At 50.8% G+C, this 13,942-nt stretch overlaps 1 long non-coding RNA gene across 1 annotated transcript in view; it reads left to right on the top strand.

Annotated features, from left to right (window-relative positions):
- Window positions 1-13,942, top strand: part of LOC309611381 — a 168,379-nt gene that overhangs the window by 47,169 nt on the left and 107,268 nt on the right. Inside the window, exon 2 of the long non-coding RNA XR_014234492.1 lies at window positions 5,829-6,110. This is a non-coding gene — a long non-coding RNA (uncharacterized lncRNA). The remainder of the gene's footprint in view (window positions 1-5,828; window positions 6,111-13,942) is intronic.

Here is a 13,942-nt window from a genome sequence, read left to right on the forward strand (position 1 = left end):
AAATGGTTCTTTTCTTACGTGACTAGCCCTATGGGTAGGGACTTTCAACTATTCGCTTTAAAAGGCACAGAGCCAGTAAAGTCGTGGCTTCAGAGCTCCAGGAGGGGGGCGGCTGTTGGGGGGGGCTCACTTTGTGTAAATCTGGCGCATTTCGGTGGAAGCAGGTTCTGACTTTCTCTGATACAAACCTCAAAACAGAATGAGAGGATCTCAGGATAGTCGGTCCAGTCACCCTCCAGATGGGGAAACAGGCCTGGTGAGGGCGTGGAGCATGACTTTCAGTCCGTATCAAGTCAGGAGGGCAAACAAAGGTGGAACCCCAAGGTCTGGGGCTTACCGTCTCCCTCCCAGGCCAGGGTGCTGACAACAGCCCTGAGGGAGGAAGCAAGGGAGGGGCGTGAGAGCACCAGAGACAGACCTGGGTTTTCCTTTTGTCCTCAACTTACTGCGTGACTTTGTGCAAGTTGCTCAACCTCTCTGGGCCTCAGTTACTCCAACTGCAAAATCATGGTGGTACAGGGGTTAGACGGTTTAATTGCTAAGTCGCCGGTGATCGTAATGTTCTTAGATGCTCATTAGGCCACAACCAAAAAGCAGATTCAGAGCCAAGCAGAATGAGTTTCCAATCCCAGGGTTCTCTGAAATCAGGCTCCCCAGACTTCTGGAGGGTGGGTGGCAGTGGGAAGCTCTGGATCGCTGAAGAAGTGCCCTTTCTTTGGCAGGCACGCCAAAGGCTTCTTGATTCCAGCCCAACGATGGAGTATATGGGCTTCTACGTGAGAAGTGGGTTATAACCCCATCTCTGATTCCTCTGAGGCCTCCTGTTCTTGGGGCCAGTGAGCCCAAGGAGTGGGGGCTGGAGGGTGAAGGTCTTGGCTAGAGTAATTAGGCTTGGCCTGGGGGGTCTCTAAGACCAAGAAGCTCTGTGTGCTACTGCCTGTATATATATCGAACCAGATTGACTTATGTGAATACGGGTTTTAGGCTCACATAGACATGGTATACCCCTGCTCAGCCCACCCTCTTCCTCCTTTTCCTCCTCTTCCTCCTCCTATTATTATTATTAGTGCTGTTATTTAAGGGCTACACTTTTTCTAGCAGCACTGTGAGCCAGCTGTGTTGCAATTCACAGTGTAACGTGGAGAGTCAGAGAGGTGAAGACACTTGGCTCAAGGTGCTCAGCCAGTAAGTGGCCCAGAGACAAGAGAAAGACAGATAAAAACAGAGGGCAGAGAGAGGAGGTTGAGGGAGCAGGCAATGTGACAGACAGAAGAAAACTTCCATCTCCCTGCCCTAAATCTGACACCGAGCTGGGCCATCCTTGATGTGATCACAGACGCCCAAAGACACCTGGGGCACAGAACAGTCCCAAGAAGTGGATTGTTCCTGCAGCGAGGGGTAGCCCTTAACGCCGGGATCAACAGCTCCACACATGTGCTGACGGATGCTCTGGGGCTGATTTATAGAGGTGTCTCCGTTCCTAGGGACTCCCTGGGGCAGTGGAGAAATTACAGAAATCTCAGGCTTTCCTATTCTGCTCCAGGAAATGGGAGGACAAAGTGTGCGAGGTGGGAGCCAGTGCCCAGGGCAGCAGAGGAGGGCAGCCTGAGGGCCCAGCTGGTTGGAGGTTCCTGGGATGCAGGTTCAGTCAATGTACCAACCACACGGGGGACCAGGCACCCCACTGGGGGCTGGAGGCATGGGGCAGACGGTGGTGGATAAAACCATTGTGCCTCCAGTAAGAGAGGGGGCCTTGGGCATTATCTTACAGACCCAGAGAGGGGCACTACTTGGCCAGGGCCACTCGGAGTCAGGGATGGGGTCAGGGATGGGGGTCCCGCCTCCGAGGGCCTGGAACCAGGCCCTTCCCAGCCCCCCTGCGCCGCATGGGGGAGGGATAGTGGGGTGGAGGGAGTAGTGGTGGGGTGTTTCCTTAATGGCCCCAGCCGAGGTGTCGTCGGGGTGGTCCAGCTCTGACGTTCAGCCTCAGCCTCCCTGTGCCCTGGCGCTCGCGGCGCGGCTGCGCATTTCTCCACATCGTGGGCTGGAGAGATGGCCCAGCTTGTCGGGCCTGGGAAGGAGGAAGGGAAAGCAGGGCCTGGAGGACGATGCGGGGGTGGGGGGAGTGTAGGAGGAGGGAGCTGCGAACAAAGGGGCCCGCGCTGGATCAGGCAGGGCCGCTGAGTGACGATCCCCAGGCCCAGCGGCGGGGCGGGGAGGCTCGGGGGGCAGGGCGGGGGCGCAGGGAGATGCGGAGACACAAACCCACACAGAAGAGAGACCCAGGCGGAAGGGCAGAGATGGACGGAGAGAGGTCGGGAGAGAAACACACAGAAAAAAGAGACGGAGGCCGGCTCGGAGGTGGAAGGATGGAGGGAGAAACATGAGACAGAAGGATACTGAGGCACATAGAGAAACACGGGGAGAGAGAAGGTAGACACAGGAGAGACTCAGGGAGGGACAGAGAGAAATAGACTCAGAGAGACAGAGAAGGAAGCCTGAATCAAGAGGGGGAAGAGAGAAAATAAAGACCCGGAATTGATACAGAGACAGAAAGGCATTGTGAGTGGGAGAAGCAGACCTGGAGAGAGAAACAGAGAGGAAGTGAGCAGAGATGGATAAGACAGCAGAACCGGTCAGTGTGATTTGTAGCCGACAGTGGACAGAAAGCCACATCGATGCAAATTCACTTCGGCAGCAAGGATCTGAGGTTCTCTCTGCTGTGGGTCCTCGGCTGTCCTGGCCCAACTGGTCCTGGGTCAGGGGACATTTACCCCTGAGGCTCCAGCGTAAGGGACTTTGGCTACAATTAGTAATGGGGTTAGTTTCCTTTCCAGATAAAGGGGCTTCTGTAAGTGGTTTTGAATGCCCTGCCAACCCCATCTTCAATTTTTAAGGGTCATCCTGCCACCTCTGGAGTGGGCATCTGAGGGTGTGCTGCCCCCAGGCTGTCTGCCCCCAGGCAGGACCTCGGGGACACTCAGCAGGCCCTCAAGGGAATATCCGTCCAGCTGCAGGGACACACTTGCGTGCACACACGTGTGCAACCTCTCCCAGATACAAGCATCTTCATCTTCATCGCATATGTGTACACATACCCTTACCCAAGTCCCCCAGACACACACACACTTCACTTACTGCGGCACACACGTGTGAACTCACCCATTCATTATTTGTTTAGAATCTCTCACATGCGAAGTGTTAGACCGGACATTAAAGATAAAAAACAAGAGAGTGGAGGGGATCTCCCAGTCTCCCCCTATAGGCAGGGGTACCAGGGAGGCTGCCGGGCACTGGGCATGGGACTGTCCCTCTGTCTTTGAGAACGTCCAGGGTCAAGGTCTGTGTCGTGGTAGAGAGGTCCAGGCCCTCCAGCTCTGTAGTCAGGGCTAATAGCACCCCCCTTAGTGTAGGTGAGCTTGGAGCAAGCTTGGGGTCTCCCAGAGTATAGATTCTTTCTTTCTTCATCCCCAAAGCCTCCCCACTGATATGGGAATCAGAGGACTGGGGGTCCTGTCCCTGCATCAGGTTCTCAGAACTGCCCCCCACATCTGTTTCTTTGGGGAGTCAGGCGTAGGAGGAGATTGTCTCTTCCTCCAAAGTTGGGAGCCCCACCCTGTGAGGAGCTGGGACCCTGTGAGGAGTGGGGGAAGAGGTTGGATTTCCTTTTGTATTTGCCTCAGCATCCTGGGAGGGTGTGCACTTCCTTCCAGCTGGGCTGAGAGTGATGACCAAACCCAGTGGCTGCTTCCAGTTCTGGCCGGCTCTTTTCACTTCATACATCCTAATGATTGGAATAACAGCCAACGTTTATTGAGTGCCCGCCGCACCAGGGTGTTTGCCAAGCGCTTTGCAGATACTGCCTGATCAGGAATTCCCTGGTGGTCCAGTGGTTAGGACTCCGAGCTTCCAATACAGGGGGAACGGGTTCGACCCCTGGTAGGGGAACTCCAAGATCCCCTATGCCGTGAGGCCAAAAACAAACAAACGGGGACTTCCCTGGTGGCGCAGTGGTTAAGAATCCGCCTGCCAATGCAGAGGACACGGGTTCGAGCCCTAGTCTGGGAAGATCCCATATGCCACGGAGCAGCTAAGCCCGTGAGCCACAACTACTGAGCCCACGTGCCACAACTACTGAAGCCCGCACACCTAGAGCCTGTGCTCCGCAACAAGAGAAACCACCACAGTGAGAAGCCCGTACACCGCACCGAAGAGTAGCCCCCGCTCCCCACAGCTAGAGAAAGCCCACGCGCAGCAACAAAGACCCAACGACGAAGACCCAACACAGGCAAAAATAAATAAATAAATTTAAACAAACAAACGAAAAACAGCAATGCTGCAGATACTGCCTGATGGCAGGCTCAAAACAGCCCTATTACATGGGAGGAATGCTTGTGAATCCCATTGTACAGATGCAGAAACTGAGGCCCGGGGAGGTGAAAGCATTTGCCCCAAATAGTATGGCCAGAATTCATGCCCAGGCAGGCTATCTCCAGAAGTCAAGCTTTTAACTAACATCCACCCTTGGAGCAGATAGTTCTGACCTATCTCTGCTGCCTCCGGAAATGGGCAAGATGGGGGAGATTTGCATGTGCTTGCGTGAGTGGGGGTCGTGGGTAGTGTAGATTCCAGGGGTCAGCCAGGAGCTGCCCTGGGATTCAAACGGCAGAGGCCCAGGCTGGGGAGAACTTTCCATAGAGCAGCCGTTTCCTCTGACTGCTTTAGGGGCCTTGCCCAGGCCCACCAGCTCAGTTAAGCTCTGCTTTGGTCCCGCTGGAGGACTGTAGAGCAGCCGGCTCTGCGCCCAGTTGGCCTGCCGTGTAACAAGATAGTTTATGTTATACTGCCGAGCAGAAATAAAACTACTGACTCAAGCACTGCAAACAGATGCCGCCGGCCAGAGCCCAGGGTCCGCGGCCAGATGCTCCTCTGAGAACCCCAGGAGGGTAGAAGCCAGGAGCCTGGTCCCTCCAGACCCTGCGGCTTGGGGCGGGGGCGGGGTGGGGTGCTGCTGCAGTAGGAGGTTAGGGGGCTGCTAAGGGGCTTTCGGAAATGGCCAGGGAGGAAATGAAGAAGGAAAGGGGGCCCATCTTTCCTTTCTCCAACTTACTCTTTCTCCACGAATTTGGCAAATTCTATACTTGAGACCTGCCAGTTTCTGGATTTTAACGGCTTTTCCTCCCAGGAAGAGAGGTGAAACCCAGGAAGCCTCCTGGAAATCCCCATGAGTTCTCCTAAAATACCCCAAGTAAACATGCTCTGAGTCCCCTAAACCCCCTTCTAAGAAGATTCTGCCCCTAAGCCCTCAAGAGAGTTCTGGAACTTCACCTCCTAACTCATCTCTCCCACCCACCCCCAGGTCTGCTGCTTCATCTTCTAGACTGCAGCCGCCAGGACCTTCTTTAAAGCGTGCAAGTCATGCTCTTGCTCCCATACCTTCAATGGCTCCCTATTATCCACAGTAGAGCTTCTCAAAGAGTGGTCTGAGGAGTGTGCGCATAGGAGTCCCCTGGCGTGGTTGTTAAAATGCACATTCCAGGGCCACACCCTTGAGCTACAGAATCCACCTCTTTGGGGGCCTAGGAATCTGCATTGTGAACAATCGGAAACCTTTCGGGAAGGAGGCAAGGTGTGATTTTTTTGTAAAATGAGCACATTGTAGAGTCAGTAGGGTGATGTCAAGTGGAAAGTGGGTGCAGCGCTTTTCATTCTGTTATTCAGCAGATGTTTAGAGCACCTACTATGTGCTGAGCACTGTGTTGGGGGCTGGGTGCCCGGGTTACAGTCTGGACAAGGTAAATGAGGTTCTGGCTGTCTTGTACTTCCAGTGACTTCGCAGGAAGAAGAGCTGGATGATGGTTGGAAGGTTCCAGAAGACATCATGGGGAGGCACCTCAGGACGGAAAAGTGAATTATCCACAAGGATTCAGTGGCTGCGCTCCTGATCAAAGGCTGGTGTTGGGAAAGTCTCTGAGGTCAGAATTGTGAAACGGGACTGAAGGCGCTGACAATTCTGCAGCAGCACAGACTCTGGGGAGAAGGTGAGAAGAATGAGGAAATGGAGGCATCCCTGCTCTCTCCTCTGCTTATCTTTCCTGCACTCTCCAAAGGTAGGGACCTTATCTCCCCTTCTTCCCAGAAACCCCCAGAAGTGCCCGCAGTGCTCTGGAAATGTCTGTTGAATGAATGAAAGAAGGGAGGTGGAAGAGGGAGGGGGAGATAGAAGACAAAGAAGGGAGGAAAGAACAAAAAGAATGAATAAGGAGATAGGAAAAGAAGGAAGGAGACAGCAGGCCTCCTGTATAGTTCATAAACCCCAGACGTTATTTGGAGTAGGGGTGAAAACAATGTGTGTGTGCACGGATGTAGACCCTAGAGAATATTAGGGTCTATTCTTAGAAACCAAGGCATCTAGGAACGCAGAAGTGGCCCCTGTCCTATGGTCCATTCTCTCCTGGGGGAGGAAGAAGGCAAGGGAGGCTGATGTAAAAAGGCGGAGTGCTGGCACTTCCCTGGCGGTCCAGTGGTTAAGACTGCGCTTCCACTGCACGGGCATGGGTTGGATCCCTGGTCAGGGAACTAAGATCGTGCATGTCCTGCGGCGTGGCCAAAAAAAAAAAAAAAAAAAAAAGTGGGGGTGACATTGGGGGAGTGGAACTGACCTGGCCAAGGTTCATATCAATGAGGGCAGTCACAGGGGCTGCCAGGGGAAAGGCGATGAGGGGTGTGTGTGTGTGTGTAACAAGCAGAGACTTTCAAAGCGATCAAAAAAAAAAAAAACCTCTGATGAACACTCTCTTCTACTCCCTCCCTCTCGGACCCCATTTCCTCCCAGTCAAGGCCCAGGACAGACACGCCTGAAAGTAATTCTAAGAGGCAGGGGAAGCTTGAGCAATTATTTTTACACTAAAAAAAAAATTTTTTTTAAAGCCCTCAAAGATACGGGCATGCTCACGGCTCTAAGACTCTGAGAGGCCCTGGCCACCCCATCCCTGAGTGCGCCCTCCTTCCCAGCCCCCATATGGTCTGGCCTCTATCTTCTGCCTGCCTGTGACAGACAGGCCAGGCCAGGCCCCCCCAGAGACCACTCCCTCCCCAGCTGGAGGCCTGTCCCCTCTGAAACTGATCCCGGGCCTTTGGATCTAATTTGTTTCTCTGTCTGCCGGGTTTGGGGGGGGTCTTGCCTGGAGACATGGTGGTCACAGGTGACATCAATCATGTCTGCATCTTCCCAGGGACGGGGATAGGATATCAGAGAGGTGACCAAGCATTTGCCACATGATTCAAATCATCTCAGCATTGATTAATTGGGTTCATCCTGAGTTTCTGAATCATAACAACTGTTTTTCTCCTTCACCGAATGTCAACAGACCCTTAAAGGGGAAGGATCCATTTACCCAAGGCATGTGGTGCATTAAATTGATCAGCTCCTATTAAATGTTAAATGCTGGATGCGTTTTAGACAAAGTCGATTTGCTCGAGGTACGTTTCAAAGGTTGTGTGATGATTAGACATCTCTCTCCCTGCCTCGCCCCTTCCTCTCTAGCTTTTCCCGGGACGTGTTTTGGCTTTGGCCTCTGACAGATGGGATGCGGGAACGTGTGGGCTGATGGAGAGGGTCCTTTGCTGGGGCGGGGGGAGACAGGGTAGCGGAGAGCCCCTACAGACTGTTTAAAAGAGATACAGTTTCTGAAAAGTTTAATAAGGCAGAAAACAGTCCCGGATGCCAAACTTGCCTTCCAAAAGTTAAATATCCGGAATGCCTCCTGCCCTGAAATGGAGGAGAAAACAGCATTTCCCAAGCCAAAAAAAAAAAAAAAGGGCAGTTTTCTAGAGAAGAGAAATTCTGTTTCTACACTGGTATGGGTTCTGGAAGCTAAATAACCCAATATGCTTGGCCTGGAAGCAAAATCCAGTTCTGATGTGATCAGTCAGTGAGAGGAGGGACAGAAAAAATAAAATCAAAGCTCAGGCAAGTTTCCAGCTGTCTTTTCTACGTGTGAAAAGAGATGCTCGGCCGGGCACCCATCCTACTGGCTGTGTGACCTTGGACAAGTCACTGTGTTTGTCTGAATCTCAGTTTTCTGAGATCTCAGTTTTTTAGTAAGAGGATTAATGATATTCACTGGTCTGTTGAGAAGTCTAGATTAAAAGAAGGAAGGTTAGTGAAGTAACTCAGCAAATGCTGGGTTCTTGGTAGACATTTGATAGTTAAAAATGTATGTGTTTGAGGTGAGGATGGGGCTGTCGCCGGGAGGTCCTGGTGCCTCGTGTTTGTGGATTCATTTGGTTCACAAAGTTTCAAAATGTAGGTGAGCTCCAAGATTTAGCCAAGGGGACATTTTTGGCTGTGATAACTGGTGGGAGACCTGGAAATGGAGATCGATCTGTAAGTGTGGGCTTGACAGCCCCTAGTGATGTTGGAAGAGTGAATTGGAAATTGATTAGCGTGTCTGGAAGGTTCTCAGGGAGAGTGGAGGCTCTTCACCCCTATGCAGTAAACCTCCCAAGAATCCCCCCATCAGCAGGGTTTTCTCTCCCAGCAACAGGTTCGGGTACTTGAAATGACCTGCATCCTCTGTGACCCCTGACTCGTTCTTAGTGATGGACAGAAGGTGATGGACAGGTTCACCCATACTCTGTGGCTCTGGGTTAGGGTGACTCTTCCCAACCTGAGCCATGTTTCTGTGGCTGCTGCTTTTGCCTCTGCTAAATCGTTTTGTGGAATGATTGGGCTGTCCTGGTGTCCTGGGAGACAGCGAAGGGGACAGACAGATCACATGGGGAGAAACACAGCAAGAGGTGGGGACAGTCCAAAGAGAGACAGAAGGAGACTAGAGAGAGAGACACACACACACAGAGAGAAAGAAACGCAGGAGAGAAAAGGATAAAGAAGAGAGAGGAAAAAAAAAGCAGAGAGAGACAGAGATAACTACCCCTACCCAGAAATACAGAGGAAGGGGGCCAGGAGAGGGTCAGAAATACCAGGCGGTACCTGCAAAGAGAAACTGAAACCCAAAGACATAGTCATACAAGGAGAAAGACGGCAGAGGTAGAAACAGAGCAAATGAGCGGGCAGATGCGATACTTGAAATGCCATATCTTGGACTAGTAGGTGCTTTATTCTTGGGCTCCTGACTCACGTTTCTCTCCCAGAACGTGGAATTCCCTATCAGTGTCACCAGGCCTTCAAAGTCCCCTGCTAGCCTGGTGCCCTGGGAGGCACTGCTGGGGTACCACAAATTAGACATCGGGGCTACAAGGCAGGATTACATCAGGGGAGGGATGGACGGTGGGAAGGATCAAAGGCAGCCAGGGCCCTGGATTCATTGGCAGGACTCCCAGTGGGGCCCACAGGCCTGAATTCCTGGCGGGACCCCCGGGAAACATGCTGCTGGGCAGATAGAGACGTTCCAACCGCAGGCTGCCTTCATCCCTCCCTCCCTCCCTCCCTCCCTCTTTCTCTTGCATGTTCCTTGAAATCAGAATTGAGGGTTGGTGAATGCTTCATTGAACTCAAGATAGCAGGGCCTGCTCTTCCAAGGGACCCCAGTTCTTGAGTCTCAGTTCCCTTGTATGTGAGACAGACATTCTAGTAACAGGTGGGGACTGCCCTCCCAAGTTATCAGAGACCTGATGGAATTATGTTAAGTGTTCAGGAGGAAAAAAAGTAAAAAGAAGAAGAAGGAAAAAAGGGGGGACTTCCCTGGTGGCCCAGTGGTTAAGACTCCGCGCTTCCACTGCAGGGGGCGCAGGTTCAATCCCTGGTCGGGGAACTAAGATCCTGAATGCTGTGTGGCGTGGCCACAGGGGAAAAAAAAAAAAAAAAAAAGAAAGAAAGAAAAAAATGAAAAAAAGGAATTCCTTGGCAGTCCAGTGGTTAGGACTCCGTGCGTCTACTGCCGGGGCCCAGGTTCGATCCCTGGTTGGGGAACTAAGATCCCGCAAGCCAAAAAAAAAAAAAAAAAAAGAAGTGTTCAGGAGGGCAGAAAGATGTGCTGGTTTGGAGTGAGAGACTCTTGCGATTAAATCCAGCTGTCTTTCCTGAGACTTAGTCTTCTCCTGTGTAAAATGGGGATCACAGAAGGACCTTTCACTGCATTGCCGTGGGCTGTAAACCATCACCGGTGCTCAGCTGAGCCCAGCGCCTGGTGCCTAAGAAGCACAGGACCCACGGCAGCTCTAGGAGACAGAAGCCAGATTGCTGCCCGGACAGGGGGTAATATATGGCATCCAGCTCCGGCCGAGAATTGAATTCAACCTCAGCTGGAGAATTAGAACATTGTGATTAGAAACAAGAGGAGAGAAGGGACAAAACAACCTGTCTTCAAGTGCATGATGACAGAGCACAGACTTTCCTGGCAGCCCGGGGGGCTGGGGAAGGACAGGGCAGATCATATTAATAACAATAAATTATATCTGCACTGTGATTTATGGCTCTGAGGCGCTTCCCATTATGTTATCGTACAGTGCCTTAGGAAGGGCGGGCTCTTCTGATGATCGTCTCAGCCCTTTTAATGTCATTGCTGCTATTAGTGACAGTGGTGCGATCCGTGTTATTATTGATGTGATTCTCCTAGTTTCCGAATTGGGGAAACTGTGGTTCAGGGGGAGCAAATAACTTGCCCAGGGAAAGAGTTGGACCAGGATTTAAATCCAGGTTTTGTCCTCCTGGGTCTTTTCTGGCTGTCCCCTAGGAATGAGACCGTCTGTTTTCCATGCTGCCATTTTGTCTTCTCCACCCACTGGGGCGTCTTGGTTCCTTCTTTCCTGTCGTAGACACTTGAGACTTCTCTTCTTATCCATCAAGGGTGAAGGGGCTCAAAGGGCCCTCCTGTTGGACCCCGAGGCCCTCCATCTGCCTAACCCACCAGCACCCATCTCTACCCCATATTCCCACTGATGGGAGCTCCCAGCAAGGAAAGAATTCCCTCCGGCAGCTGCCCGTTGCGGGGCGGGTAGGGGTGACCCGGATGTGGACTTGAACTTCCAAGTTACCCCCAGCCCCACGGCTGGCCTCACATCTCTCTTTGAACCCAGCAGCAGCCTGGCCAGAGGGTTCACTCTCCTCTTTCCCTCTCACCTCCTGTCCTTGCCTTCAGGAAGCTCGCAGTCCGATTGGGACCGAGTTGATTTGGGGACCAGGTTCATTTAGCACTTGCAGAGCGAGCTATTTCAAGAATGTGCAGATTCAGTCCTGGAAATGGCCTAGGAGGAGACCGGCTGGGCTTCTGAGCAGGAGGACAAATGAGCTCCCCCTGCCCGCCACCCCTCCTTGCATCCCATCCTGCGATTTCCTTTGTCTGAATCCCAAATCCCCCTTTACATGATCCCGGAGGCTTCCTAATAAAATAGAACTGTAACTTTATCTAAGACGAGTGCAGCACATGTAGAATGGATAAGGTGTAATTAATAACAGAAAATAATGTTTCCCCCCCTCCTGACCTTCCACCCCCATATAAGTGTCTTAAGTTTTATGACAGCCAAGCCCAAAATGACTGTGTGCGTGCATGTGCGTGTGTGAGTGTGTGGTGTCTGAGCTGAGCCTTGTATGGCCCCTCAGACATGCTTGGGGCCAGTACGTCTGTCTGGTGAGCATTCACCTAGCCCTGGCTGGAATTGGTTTACGTTTCTGGGTGGACTGGCCTCTCGCTGAACCCAGGCACTGCCTGAAACTGATCTGATTTCTTGAAGTCAGGATTTGGTCTAGATCTCAAAATACCCTGTATCTATTTCCATGCAAAACTTGGGGCAATGCAGAAGTTGAAGGATGAAAAGAATAAAGGGGTAAGTGTGCATGTGTATACACACACACACACACACACACACACCATCTTTTGGATGATCGAGTGCATTTCAGAACCCCGGTTGGTTCTGGGGAGGGGGTATTGATAGTTATTTGCGTCCATAGCAGTAGGCAGGAAACCAAGGTGAACATTGGCTTTGATGCTGCAAATCCTTGGCCATACAAGGATCTCATTATGGAAGGTGCTCTCTTAAGCGATGGCATCTCCCCACCCCGCCACATAGCACCATCCTTGCTGTTAATCTGGGAAGGAACGAAAGAAGTGTGCGTGGCCCAGCGAGGTAGGGGCTGGAGGAAGCAGGGGAAGGGGTGAGGGGAGCCCCATCTCCAAGTCGCCGCGGACTGTCGTCTGCCGTGGGAATTGAAGGGCACTTGCGCCGATCCTGTTTGTCTTAATGGTTCCATAACTGTGTTCTTTTTGAGTAATATTATCTTGCTTTAAAGGTCACTGGGCTGGCCTGAGCTCTTGGTTTCTCATGGTTCATTACGTTTGATGCTCAACTTTTCGAGAAGTCCTCAGCACCAACCTCTGGGTTAATGGAAGCCACACCAGCCACGAAGCCAGTGGCTTTGAATCTTCCCCGGATGGGGAGGCCTGGGCAGGGTGCAGTGAGCTTCTTCCTTTTGATCAGCAGCGCTGATGTGAACCAGAGGTCATGCATGTTGTGGGCCGTGTGTTAGTTCTGCAAGACAGCGGCAACTGGACCCTCCAGATTCTTTCCCACCCCAAGCCTGGGGAGTTTTATTTTCCATGTTTGCCTTCTCTGGGCTGACTTTTCCGGGACCCCTAGGGCACCAGAGGGACTTTTGGGGGAAGATGCGGAGCCCTAAATCGTTAGAGAAGGCCCCTCTGTCTACCCCTCTGGCCTTCCTCCTTCCATCTTTGGCTCTTTCAGGCACAGATAAACCAATTCCTGCTCCCCCGGGGCACTCCTGCTCACCGATGTTAGGTGACAGGCTGGATTTGGAGGGAGATCTCTTTCTCCTGGGGGAGTCATTGGGATGCTGAGGTCTTTTACGGTCATGCTTGAACTCTGGAGAGCCCCCAAACTGACGGCCACCTCTGCTAAGTTGATCGTATATTTTTCTGTCATTCTGTCATTCCGTCATCCTTCTCCAAATGCTTTGGCCTGCCATATTTTTATGACTCTTCTTCCAAGAGGGGAATCCATGGAGGGTGGGTCAGCATGATTTATCTTCAAGGAGAAGGGAAGGAGAATTTCTTATCTGTGGTATCAGGAGGTGGGATTTTCCTCTTATCACTCTGTCTTTTGCTTTGGGGTTTAAATGCAATACAACGGGTTGGATTAAGCAATTCAGGGAGTTCTTTAGGAAAGTTGACAATGACCAGAAATTGGGGACTCAACCGTCTTCTAATTTTACATCCTGCTAGTTATTTAAAATCACAGTACACCAGCCCTGGAGTTTGTTGCCAGGACCAGAAGATCTTGATTGGATTAAAATATCTCCCAAGGGGAGGTTTTGAGGCTTTGGCAAACATAATGAGAGGAGTAGCTCTTCAAAAACAGAACTTGAAAAATTAAACAAGTAATATATACTCATTATTGCAAAAAAGTAGAAAAGGCAGATAAGGAAAAAAAATTACCTGTAATCCCACCCCATGGGGCTAAGTATTCATATTTTACCATATATCTTTCCAGTCTTCTGGGTATGGTACATGCGTTTTAGATGAAAATAAGTTATTGCATTTGCTGCTAATGACAGTTTTTATTAGCAAAAACTATATGTACCTATTGTAAAATATTCAAATAATATGGAAAATAACAAAACCACCACCAACAACAAAAACTCAGATTGCAACCACTATTTACCTTCAGGTGAATATCTTTCTAGATACCTTTTCTTTTTTTTCTTTTTCATTCAACCATCAATATTGAATATTTGTATTTTTTCTTACACATATTTCTTGTATTCCAATCGTGACATTCTAGAACACAGTGAGCACATTTATAACTTATTACTGCATTACTACCTTGGCTATTCCTTGACCAAAATTTACTTCATACAACTGACAGCCTAATTAACCTACTGGAGTTTTTTTTTAATGTATGCATTCAAAGAATAAACACCAGTTGCATTGATAATAACTGAATTTTTACATCTCTATGCACCCAT

This window comes from Balaenoptera borealis, assembly GCF_965194805.1.
Source record: "Balaenoptera borealis genome assembly, chromosome: 14".
Lineage (NCBI taxonomy): Eukaryota > Metazoa > Chordata > Mammalia > Artiodactyla > Balaenopteridae > Balaenoptera > Balaenoptera borealis.